This window comes from Vidua macroura, chromosome 18 (assembly GCF_024509145.1).
Source record: "Vidua macroura isolate BioBank_ID:100142 chromosome 18, ASM2450914v1, whole genome shotgun sequence".
Taxonomy (NCBI): Eukaryota; Metazoa; Chordata; class Aves; order Passeriformes; family Viduidae; genus Vidua; species Vidua macroura.
Window position 1 is genome coordinate 6,399,864 of NC_071588.1, and position 9,893 is coordinate 6,409,756.

Here is a 9,893-nt window from a genome sequence, read left to right on the forward strand (position 1 = left end):
CCATGTCTGTTTTAATGCTAACAACAACAACAACAACAAAAAAAGAAACTTCAGTGTGCCCAAAATTAATAGCAGCTAAGCAGGGACCACTACTAGCTGCACTTTGCTGGTGTGTTGGCAGCCCATCAGAAGCACAGCTCTCAGCAGCACTGTGACAGCACAGGATAAAAAAGCCATTTTCAGAATCTCCCCCCTCTGCTCCTGCCCCTGCAGCCACAGGAGACCCTCTGCTCCAGTGCAGGTTCTGGAGCATCTTGTGCTTGGCCTTGTGTGCTGGCCTCGTTTCTAGTTATGAGATCTGGGAGACTCATTTGAGATTAAACAAAGGACTAAAGATTAGGTGTTCTGTAATTTAGTACTTCCTTTGCCTGCTTTATGTTTAGCAGCTTTTGGCAGAGGAAAGGAGCAGCAGCAGCCAAGATGGGCTCTCTCTGAATCCACACAACCTAACCAGAAACAAGAGCATATACTTGACTCTAGTTAGCAAGAGAATTTTCATCCAGGGTCCCTTTCCAAACACTACACTTGCATTCATTTTGCCATCAAGCCATGTGGTTGTTTAACTAGGCTCATGGAAAACACATTAAAAAATAAACCATAGAGCAGATCCAGATGTTTTGAAATGCTAAACTTAGTGCCTCACACTCTTCCCTCCTCATCCAGCTTAAAAAAATTCCTGAAAAACTCAAAAGCATTCCTGAACTGGTTTGTCATGAGCCATTACTTCATACCAAAAAGTATACTCTAGCACAGACTTAAATAATCAATCTTTTAGCCATAAACACAATTACCAAAACACTTTGAAGGTTTGGATCAACTTCATGAAAGGATAAAAATTCTCTGCTCTCTCTCCTATTTTAAGTGAGAGACTTGTTTCCAATAAAAGTTTCTTTCCACATTGAAAATATACACAGAGAAGCAGGATGATATCCCTGAGTTCCAATCTCAAGATGATGCAGTAGGCAAGGAAGGCTGGAAAAGAAGGAGGCAAAGGCACATCACACATGGTTTTCAAGGTGTTATGCACAAAGCAGGAGAAACAGAGCCCAGCAGCATTGCCCTGCTATAATACCCTCAAAATGGGAAGAAAAATTTTTGCCAGTTGTACTTAGTTCTGCAGTCAGGTGCCATTTCCATGTTACTCCTTTGTCCCACTCCTACATTTTATTTCCAATACAAAGATTTTTAACCTGATCTCCTTCCCTTGAGCTGTCCAGGAACCTCCTCAATTCCCTCCCCACACCACATGTCAGACTCTTAATTTAAATAGCTGCCAGGCCAGAATCAATTACCTCATTTTTCCCCCTTTCTTTTCCAGGTATTCTTCTAATGGTTCCTAAGCTCTCTCCCAGAATATTTCCTACAGCTTTCAGGCAGTTTGAGAAACAATGGAGATCACAATCTATTTTTTATAATCCTAGATGTGGTAATTGAAGCCTTACATCCCTGAAAAGCAGCTGAGGGTTGTTCACTGGATGAATGTCAAGTGCATGAATACATCCAGCTTCACATTCAGCCATGAAAAGCTTTACTGGGAAAGACATTAAGCCTAGGTCACCACAATGAGACAACTGAGGTGATGGCCACCTTCTTCATCCCTCAGGCCCAGTTTTCAGGTTTATTTATGCACAAATACCAAGAATGAATGAGTCAGCTTGTCCAGGTGCTTTTGAGAATGCCCTGAAGGTACTCATCACCAGCTATAAGCACTTCACTACCTCTGAAGCCTTGATCCACAAGCTCTCCTTTACATATGAAGCACAGAAACCCCATAAGCCACCCAAACCTCCTAAAAAATGAGGGGTTTTAGCCAATGGGATGGTCTTTGCTTCAAAATCATCCACTGAGATACATAAAAAGGAAAGGGGAAATTATTTTTTTTTCTAATAAAGCTTGCATAAAAATGTCAATATAGTATTCCTAATATCAAAACTCTGGTCATGTCTGTGTATCCTCTCTGCACTCTTCTCCCTCTTTTCCCCCAACCCATCAGGTGGTGCCACTTTATCCAGGCCAGTTTGTGGTCAGTGTAATTCTTACATGCATCAGTGAAGATTTCCTCAACAGAGTTTCCTGTAAAAACAAAGGATCTGAGTCTTTGAGACTTAACTACACATTGCGCATCAGCTTTAAAATCAGCTCCAAAACATTTGGAAATTGTTACAGTCCGCTGGCTCTGTAATTATAAAAAGCTGAAATTACTTTTGAAGCTTCATTTAGAGAAGACTAATGCTGCAATTACTCAACAGAGCCCTTTGCAGCCTGATTATCAATGAGGGTTCCTGTCTGTGCACAACCTGAGGCACAGAAGGGCAGGACACCACGAGCCACCACCCCCAGGCACCTCTCGTTAATGTGCTCCCCCCATAAAACAACCCGCTATCAGCTAAGAAAATAATATATTGCATGCTGGTTTAATTGCAATTTAGTTTCCTTGTAAAGCAGCGCATGCAAGAGGGCACTGAGAAAAGCTGGAATGTTTTACAGAAGAGGCCAGCAAATTGTGGCTCAGCTGTATGGGGGTGATTAGCACCTGCCTGTCGGTACAAAGCAGCAAAGCCCACAAACCATGAGCTCAGCGTTTGGCCCAATGCAGAGACTGAAAGGCCTTAAGTTTTCCTGGGCAATAAATCCAGTGATTACTGAGATTATTATAACTCAAATTAGCTCTCAACGTGGGTTTGTTTTTTTTTTGGTTTGTTTTTTTTTTTTTTTCCCTAACAGCACAAATAGCCCAGTTGGGCACAAGCCTTAAAGGTATTGCTTCCTGTGGGAAGGAGAGATGAGTCACATAGGAAAACCTGATCCTATGACCTCTACTCCACTCACATGAGTAGACTCTAAGCCTGGTGAATCTGCTCAGCAATCAAAAACTCTCAAATTTTACAGATGTTTGTGATGAGAAAAACTTCTTCAGTTAAAAAAAAATATATTAAAAATGACAACTTTTCTCTCTAAATGTTGTTCTTTCAATACACACACACAAGTAAATTCATTCTGCCAGCAGAAAACAACTTTTTAGCAATTTACTGACAAGCAAATAGTTTTGCCAGACATTTTAGCAAAATGAAAATACAGTTAAAAATAATTCCTAAGTAAAAACAACAGTTTATTTTGTTGGAGGGATGGGTTGGCTCAGCTTGGGTTTGAGTTTTGTCTTGTTTGTTTTTTTTCTTTGTTTGTTTGTTCTGTTTGTTTGTTGTGGGAGTTTTTTTACTCTGTCAGACTCATTTTAATTACAAAGCTAATAGTGAGAGTAAAGATTGCAAAATTAAGGTCCTTGAGTTATTTGGTTGCTTTCAGCAAAACACACAACAGCCAAGGGGACTGTTCTTCCCCATGAGGAAGATGCTGTGCAAGGGCCACCACGAGCCCTGGTGCACCCAGCTGACATGCAGAAAAAGTATTTGCTAGGAAATCTGCTAGGTCATAATGTTATTCACCCTCCAATTTATAAATGCTGTAAATTAGGAAAAAAAATAGAGTTGCTGCTGTGGCAAAAATGCTGGTTAGATGCAGACAGGGTTATAAAACTAGGCAGAAGCATCAGTCTTCTCCCACAAACACACAGGCAGTGAGGAAGAGGACGGCAACTTCCCACCCAGTTACTTCTTGCAGGTTTGGCTCTAATTCTTTTTACAGGCATGCAGCCCTTTCTCATCGATGGAGCTGTGTGAGGAAGGCCCTAAATTCTTGTCTGTTTGTTAATATTGACTATCTTGGAGAGTGGAAAAAGTCATTCTTCTGCCTATCAGTGCCAGGGAGACGATGAGCTTAGCAGGAAAAAGAGCAGAGGCAGGATAACAAACATCTCCATCTCCCAGCACCTGCAGGGAGCTGGGGGAACACCTGGCATCAGCCTCGGTGCTGCTCAGAGGCTGCTGATGGTCTCTGCACATCCAGCAGCAGCTGGCTGCCTGCAGCACACCTGGGGTTCAGCACCCAGCCGGTCCCCCCAAACATGAACCGCTTTGAACAGCACACTGCGGCCTCAACACGGCTGCAAACATCCCTGAACCAACGCCCTGCAGCTCGAGGAGGGCTGGGGCAGACAGGGCGTTGCCACACGTCTTCAAGCAGACACCACCTGGGAGAGAATAAAAGGCAGCACTTTCTCCTTGGGTAATACTGACACTTTCACTTAATTAAAAGCGTTTAATAGGCATCTCCCTCCCTCACACCTCCCTGCTAGCAGACACTTATTCAGAGGCGGAAGATTAACAACACTTTTGCTACTTTGATGGTACCCAGCACAAATTAAAAGTTTAATGAATCTAGTTAGTCACTTCAAGTACAATGCCTTTTGTGTTACATTACTAGGGTTTTTTTTTTTTTTTTTTGGTGGTTTTTTTTTGGTTTTTTTTTTGTAGCCTGACACCCAAACTAGAAAGCAATTGGATACTTGTGTGCTCACAGCGTTCAAATTTTCTCTGTTAGTGTAAACCTGCCCTAAAGCTTTGACTCAAAGTTGTGAAGCCACAGGTATATGAGGAGGGGGAATAATTGTTATGCAAAATTATCAACATCACTGCTTTATAGTTCTGTTTACCTCAGGGGCTCCTTTCAATGCCATGTCCTGTTTGGAAAGTCAACTTTGAACCAGAACAGATACAGCACCACAGCAACCACAAAGTCAGCCTGAGTATCCCTGAGGATGGAGATTCCCCATGCCCTCTGGGCCCCAGCTCCAGTGCTAGACCACCCTTGTGAGGAAAAATGATTAACAAAACAACAGCAGTTCTCATATTGTAAGGTCAGCAAGGGGATTTGACTGTTAATCTTTTATCAAATGTGCAATCTGAAGCAGCAGTGGTGTGACTGCATTTCTGCCTGAACCCCTGACCTCTGCTGTGCAGGGCTGCCAAGAACACACGCACAAGAGGTGAAGAGAAACCCTTTCAAGAGCATCTTTGCTTGCTGCCCATTTGCTTGCTGAGGGGTAGGTTGCTCCTCTCCCTTCCCATGGAAGCAAGCTGTTGTTTCACTCCTCTGATAAAGCTGTTGGTGTGGTAAACTCAGCACTGAGAGGCAGAGTTCAGCAGTTCAGGAAGGCAGCTGTGAAGCAGCCCCAGCAGCATAGACTGCTCAACCCATGTCTATTAAAAACCTTGCCCAGAGCTGCTCCCTCTCCACATGGGTTTTTAGGTGCTGCTTTCCTCCCTGGACAGAAGTGCAGCTTGTAAACTGGGAACTGCAGCTACTCCTGTTAACAGGCTTCTCACCGTAAGCTGAGCCACACGGTTCCTCTCTGAATATTTTATCTGTTCCTAGCATCGAGAAAAATTGGCTCCTTCCCCTTGGCCTCCTGTGTTGACCACAAAAATGAAGTTACAGGATAAAGTACCTCCCCAGCAGCAGCACAGCCACATCACCATGAACCAAATCCCCAGTTTAAGCAAAGTTTTTTTAGAGAACCCAGAATTGTGGGCTCAATAAGCTCGTGTGCCCATGTCTGCCTCTCTCTGCCCATCTCCAAGCTCTCAGACAGGATGCCCAAACATATCAGACATTAAACCCAGATCCAGCAGCCCTCTCAACTCTTCAAGTAATCCCTCCCCACCTCCCGTGGTTTGTCTTCTCTCTGTGCAGGGCAGATGCCACTCTCCAGGGCCATGAAACTGTACCTCTATCACATTTTCTCATCTCTATATAAAGTCACAATCCCTTTCTCCCAAAGGCAACCTTGAGACTACAGTAATGCTCGAAAATGAAAAAGCCTATGAAAGGTACAATAATTAAAATTCCATTTTAATTCCTCTGCACAGGGGAAGGAGACAAAGTCTCCAGCACATGTTCTCCCACTACCACAAACAGTTCGTGCATTGTGTTATAAAATTTTTCAGTGCCATTTATTTTTATTTGGCCTGTGAAATACTTTGGGGAAGGCCTCCTTGTAAATGGCCCATAAAATTTGACAGGAACTAAACCTCCTACTGGTTTTGTGACTGATATAAAAGAGAACCAACTTAGTTGGCACCCTTAATGCATGTTTTATGGGAAAAGGAAGACTGTCCCCTGTACGAGCAGTCAGTTCCCGAGCAGGCTGAGCTCAGGCCTGTAAGGATCTTTTGTGGCCTTTTACGAGGTAAGGCTTTCCCTATAAAGTTCGGGCCTCACCACAAACCCACTTCCCTCTGGGCTCATCCATTAATAAGCACTTTCATTAAAATTCCACCTTTCTTAGGGAAACAGCCGAGCTAATTTAACAGGAAATTGACTTTCGCCGTCACCCGCGCGCTCTGGCTGCGGTGACACCGGCCGGCGCTGCCCAGAGACATCCTGCCATTAGCATTTCCCCTTCGTGCATCGATTTGCAAAAGCCACAGAGCTCCTGGCACGGGTTGGGGGAAGAGGAAATGGGACAGTCACGCAGAAGATGCAGCTGCTTTCAGATAAACATTGAGAGGAGATTGATCCCTTGCATCCTCGGCAATCGCCAGCCTCAGGAAAGCACAGGAGCGGTGATGAAACTCGAGGACTGGGTGAAAATAGAGTTTGACTGTGGGTCCAGTCAAACACACAGAAGATGCACAGCAGGAGGAGATCTGTGTAAGGGGGATTAAGTGCAGGACAAGGTCACACAGACTGTGGGCAGGAATCTGGCTGTCAGTCCATGCTATGCAAGCATCATCCTCCTCCTGAGGTGTTACTACAGTACCAAAGGATCAGCCTTGCAAAGAAAAACCCCAACCTCCCGAGACAGACTACATTCCAGAATATAAATTTCATCATCATGCCAATACTTTTGGAGCAGAGTTCATTAAATACATTATATGTATCCTGCATATTGGCAAACTTAAAAGAATTAAGGACTTTTTTGGCTTTATTGTAAAAATCTATTTCATTCTCTTTTGGCTTCCAAGACAAGCTTTCAGGTGGAAGGCTGTACGTAACGCCACTGTATTTAGAAATGAGAAATCAGAAATGACACTGACTCCATCTGTCCATAAAAAAACACAGCATAAAAAATTCTATATGAATTTATTCTGCATTCTAGTGAGGTATCTCTCTGCATTTCACAAGAAAGTGTCCAGGGAAAGTGACAGGTTTATTTTTAGCCTTTCTTTAATCTTTGCAGAGTATGGCAGCAGATTGCAACCCATCATGAGTATCCCAAACTAGGCTGAGATATGCTGCTGAAAAAGAATGGGTTTAGATTGACTGTCATACTGCAAAGATATGGAGATGTTCTTAACAACCAGCCCCACTCCAGCTATAAGAAATTTGATCATATGCATTTCATTCTCAGTGTCACATATAAGTGGGAGATACATTTGTCACTGGATAATACATTCAGAATTAACAAGAAGAACTTGTCAGGTTTTGGCTGCAACCACTGAAGCTAAAGCCTAGAGCGAAATAAACTGTCAGATCAGAGCTTTGTTAAAAGGATTAAACCCATTCTTAAGGGTGGAGCTGTGGAAAAGCTTTTAAGCTTTGTACTTACACCTGAAAGGTTTTAAACCAGGTTTCTAAAAAAGACTGACACAAACCAAATGTTTTAAAAAACAACAGCTAACCTGACCTTGGAAGCAGGACCATCTCCAGGATCAGCTGTGTCATGAGCCCAGCATTGAGCAAATGCTGCTGAAAACCCTGGATCCATCAGGCCGTCACTAATTATTGGCCACATTTCTTGGCATCTGCTCAAGTTGCTGTAGAATCAGTAACTGTTTTGTGGGTTAGTCTCATTACAGACCTACTACAGTAATTGATTTGCACAGTGGCCATGTAGTAACTCATAAAACTTTTCACAGGAGTCCCAATTCTGCAAATATTTCCTCCTGCACTTACGGGGAACAAAGCACCCTCTAGAAGCCAACGAGTTCAGGCACACGCCCAGCCGGCACAGAAGCATTGGGAGGGTAGATCATTGCAGTGCAGCCTTTATGTGAGGGGAAAAAACTCTTTTCCTACATTTAATTAGTTGCAAAATTGCACCACATGATACCCTTGCAACTGAAGTAGGTGTTACCATCCCACTCCCCTGGCAGCTGGGGAGGCAGGGCTGGACTCAGAGGTGCAGGGAGCTGCTCAAGGTCACACAGTAGTTCAGTCATAAATAGTATACAGGTGCCCAGCTCTGAGCTTCCTCACACTGCTTCTGCAGCATTTTGGGAGCATAGCTTCAGCTGCAAACAGGTTTTGAACCTACTCAGTGTTTGGCCTGTCCTGCATCTGCTTCTCTGCAGCAGGGAGGCTGATGGACACCAAAGCAGCTCAGGGGGGGCTGCTGCTGCACTGCCAGGGCCCTCCTTACACTGACTCAAAAAATGTGCATCAGGAGTGTCATCTGGAAGCAAGTGAATGGTGGAATCTGCAAGTGAAAACATCCTGCTGCAACCATAATAAATATATCCTACCACAGAGGCCACAACTCCAGCTGTCAAATGAAAGGCTCCACTACTACACATAACCTGTGGGCAGAATCTTCCCAGCACCCGAGTAACATCTGAAACTTCTGCACCTGTAATCAGCCATTGGCCAAGGACAGCCTGGATGGGACCAGCTTCCAGCACCTGGTCTAGTGGAAGGATCTCTCAGGTCCTTTCCAACTCAAACCATCTTATGATCAATAAAATACAAAGTGTGTCCCTCAAATCCCTGGCAAAGCTCAGACATGCAAAGAGCTGAGGGTGACCTTTACCTCACCTGTTTGGTTTCAAGGCAAGGTTATTGGGCTCTGCAGCTGTGGGAGCTTGTGAGAGTTGAACTTCACAGGACTGGACCCAAGAAAGAAGGGAGAACCAGCTGCAGACCTCCTGGCTTTGCAGCCTCTACAATCCAAGGACAAGGAGCTAGAATGAGTGTGCATCACACAAGCCAGATGTTTTGCCAGAAGTGCTATAAAATGAATACTGATAAGATTAAAGTTTAGTGATTCTGAGAGACATCAGGTAGACCTTTGACACTGTAATGGGATCACAAGAGCTGAAGTCTAATTTCACTACCAAATTGGTACAGTCATCTAGGAATGTGAGCAAGTGTCTTAACTTCTCTGTGTCTCTCTGCCACGTGATAGGATACATCTCCATTGACTTCATCTGTGCAGTTTATCAAGTCATCAGAGCACAGCCTGTTGCTCAGCAGTGCAACCCCCACCGCAGACATTAGCCTTCCATAGCAAGCTCATATTTAATGCTGGCCTCTGAGTGGTGTAGGCATTACTAAATCATATGTTCAGGCTTCTTAAAGCAAGGAATTCTTCTTTCACAGTTGAAGTCAGTTTTGGTTCAAAAAGGCTCAGTTGCCCCACCTGGGAGGAAAAGCATCACAGCTTTTTTAGTGATCAAACCAAGCTTTTCAACCTCCCAACACCTTTAATCATTGTGTACCATAACTGTGCAGCACCAGTCCCTGTGTGAAACTCTGCTCTCACCCCTCCTGCTTTCTACACCAGCCTGTTTTAGGGCTGGGTTGTTTCACAGTTTTTTGTTTTGTTTTGTTTTTTTAATATTTTAACTCAATTGTGGTAAACATTGTACACTCACTGAAATACCAATACCTGGCCACCATTCCTGCCAGGTAATTAGGTTTGTTGCTTTCAAAAAAAAAAAAAAAAAAGGAAATAGAAAGCAAATAAAATAAAAAAAGTGTAATTATGGTTTAGAGCTCACTGGTCTAAATTTTTCTGTTCTCAAAAGTCCTCTAGGGAGACAAAGAATGAGCGCTACTTATTGATTTCATCCTCCTAACACTCACACACAAGACTTGCTGGAAAACAGGACCCCTTGCTAGAAATCACCGCTGTCCTCAGCTCCCCCAGGGAAACACAACTGAAGGCACTTGAGTTGAAAAGGGAAAAAAAAAAAATAGAGAAGAAAAAAAAAAAAGAAAAAGAGGGCAACAGTTTCAGCTTTCATTATAAGCACTGTTATATCAACAATGGCTGG

At 43.6% G+C, this 9,893-nt stretch overlaps 1 long non-coding RNA gene across 1 annotated transcript; it reads left to right on the forward strand.

Moving 5' to 3' along the window:
- Positions 1 to 5,876: 5,876 nt before the first annotated feature.
- Positions 5,877 to 6,742, forward strand: LOC128816522 (uncharacterized). The gene is made up of 2 exons (XR_008439929.1): positions 5,877 to 6,085; positions 6,185 to 6,742. It is a non-coding gene; the product is annotated as an uncharacterized LOC128816522 (long non-coding RNA).
- The last annotated feature ends 3,151 nt before the right edge of the window (positions 6,743 to 9,893 follow it).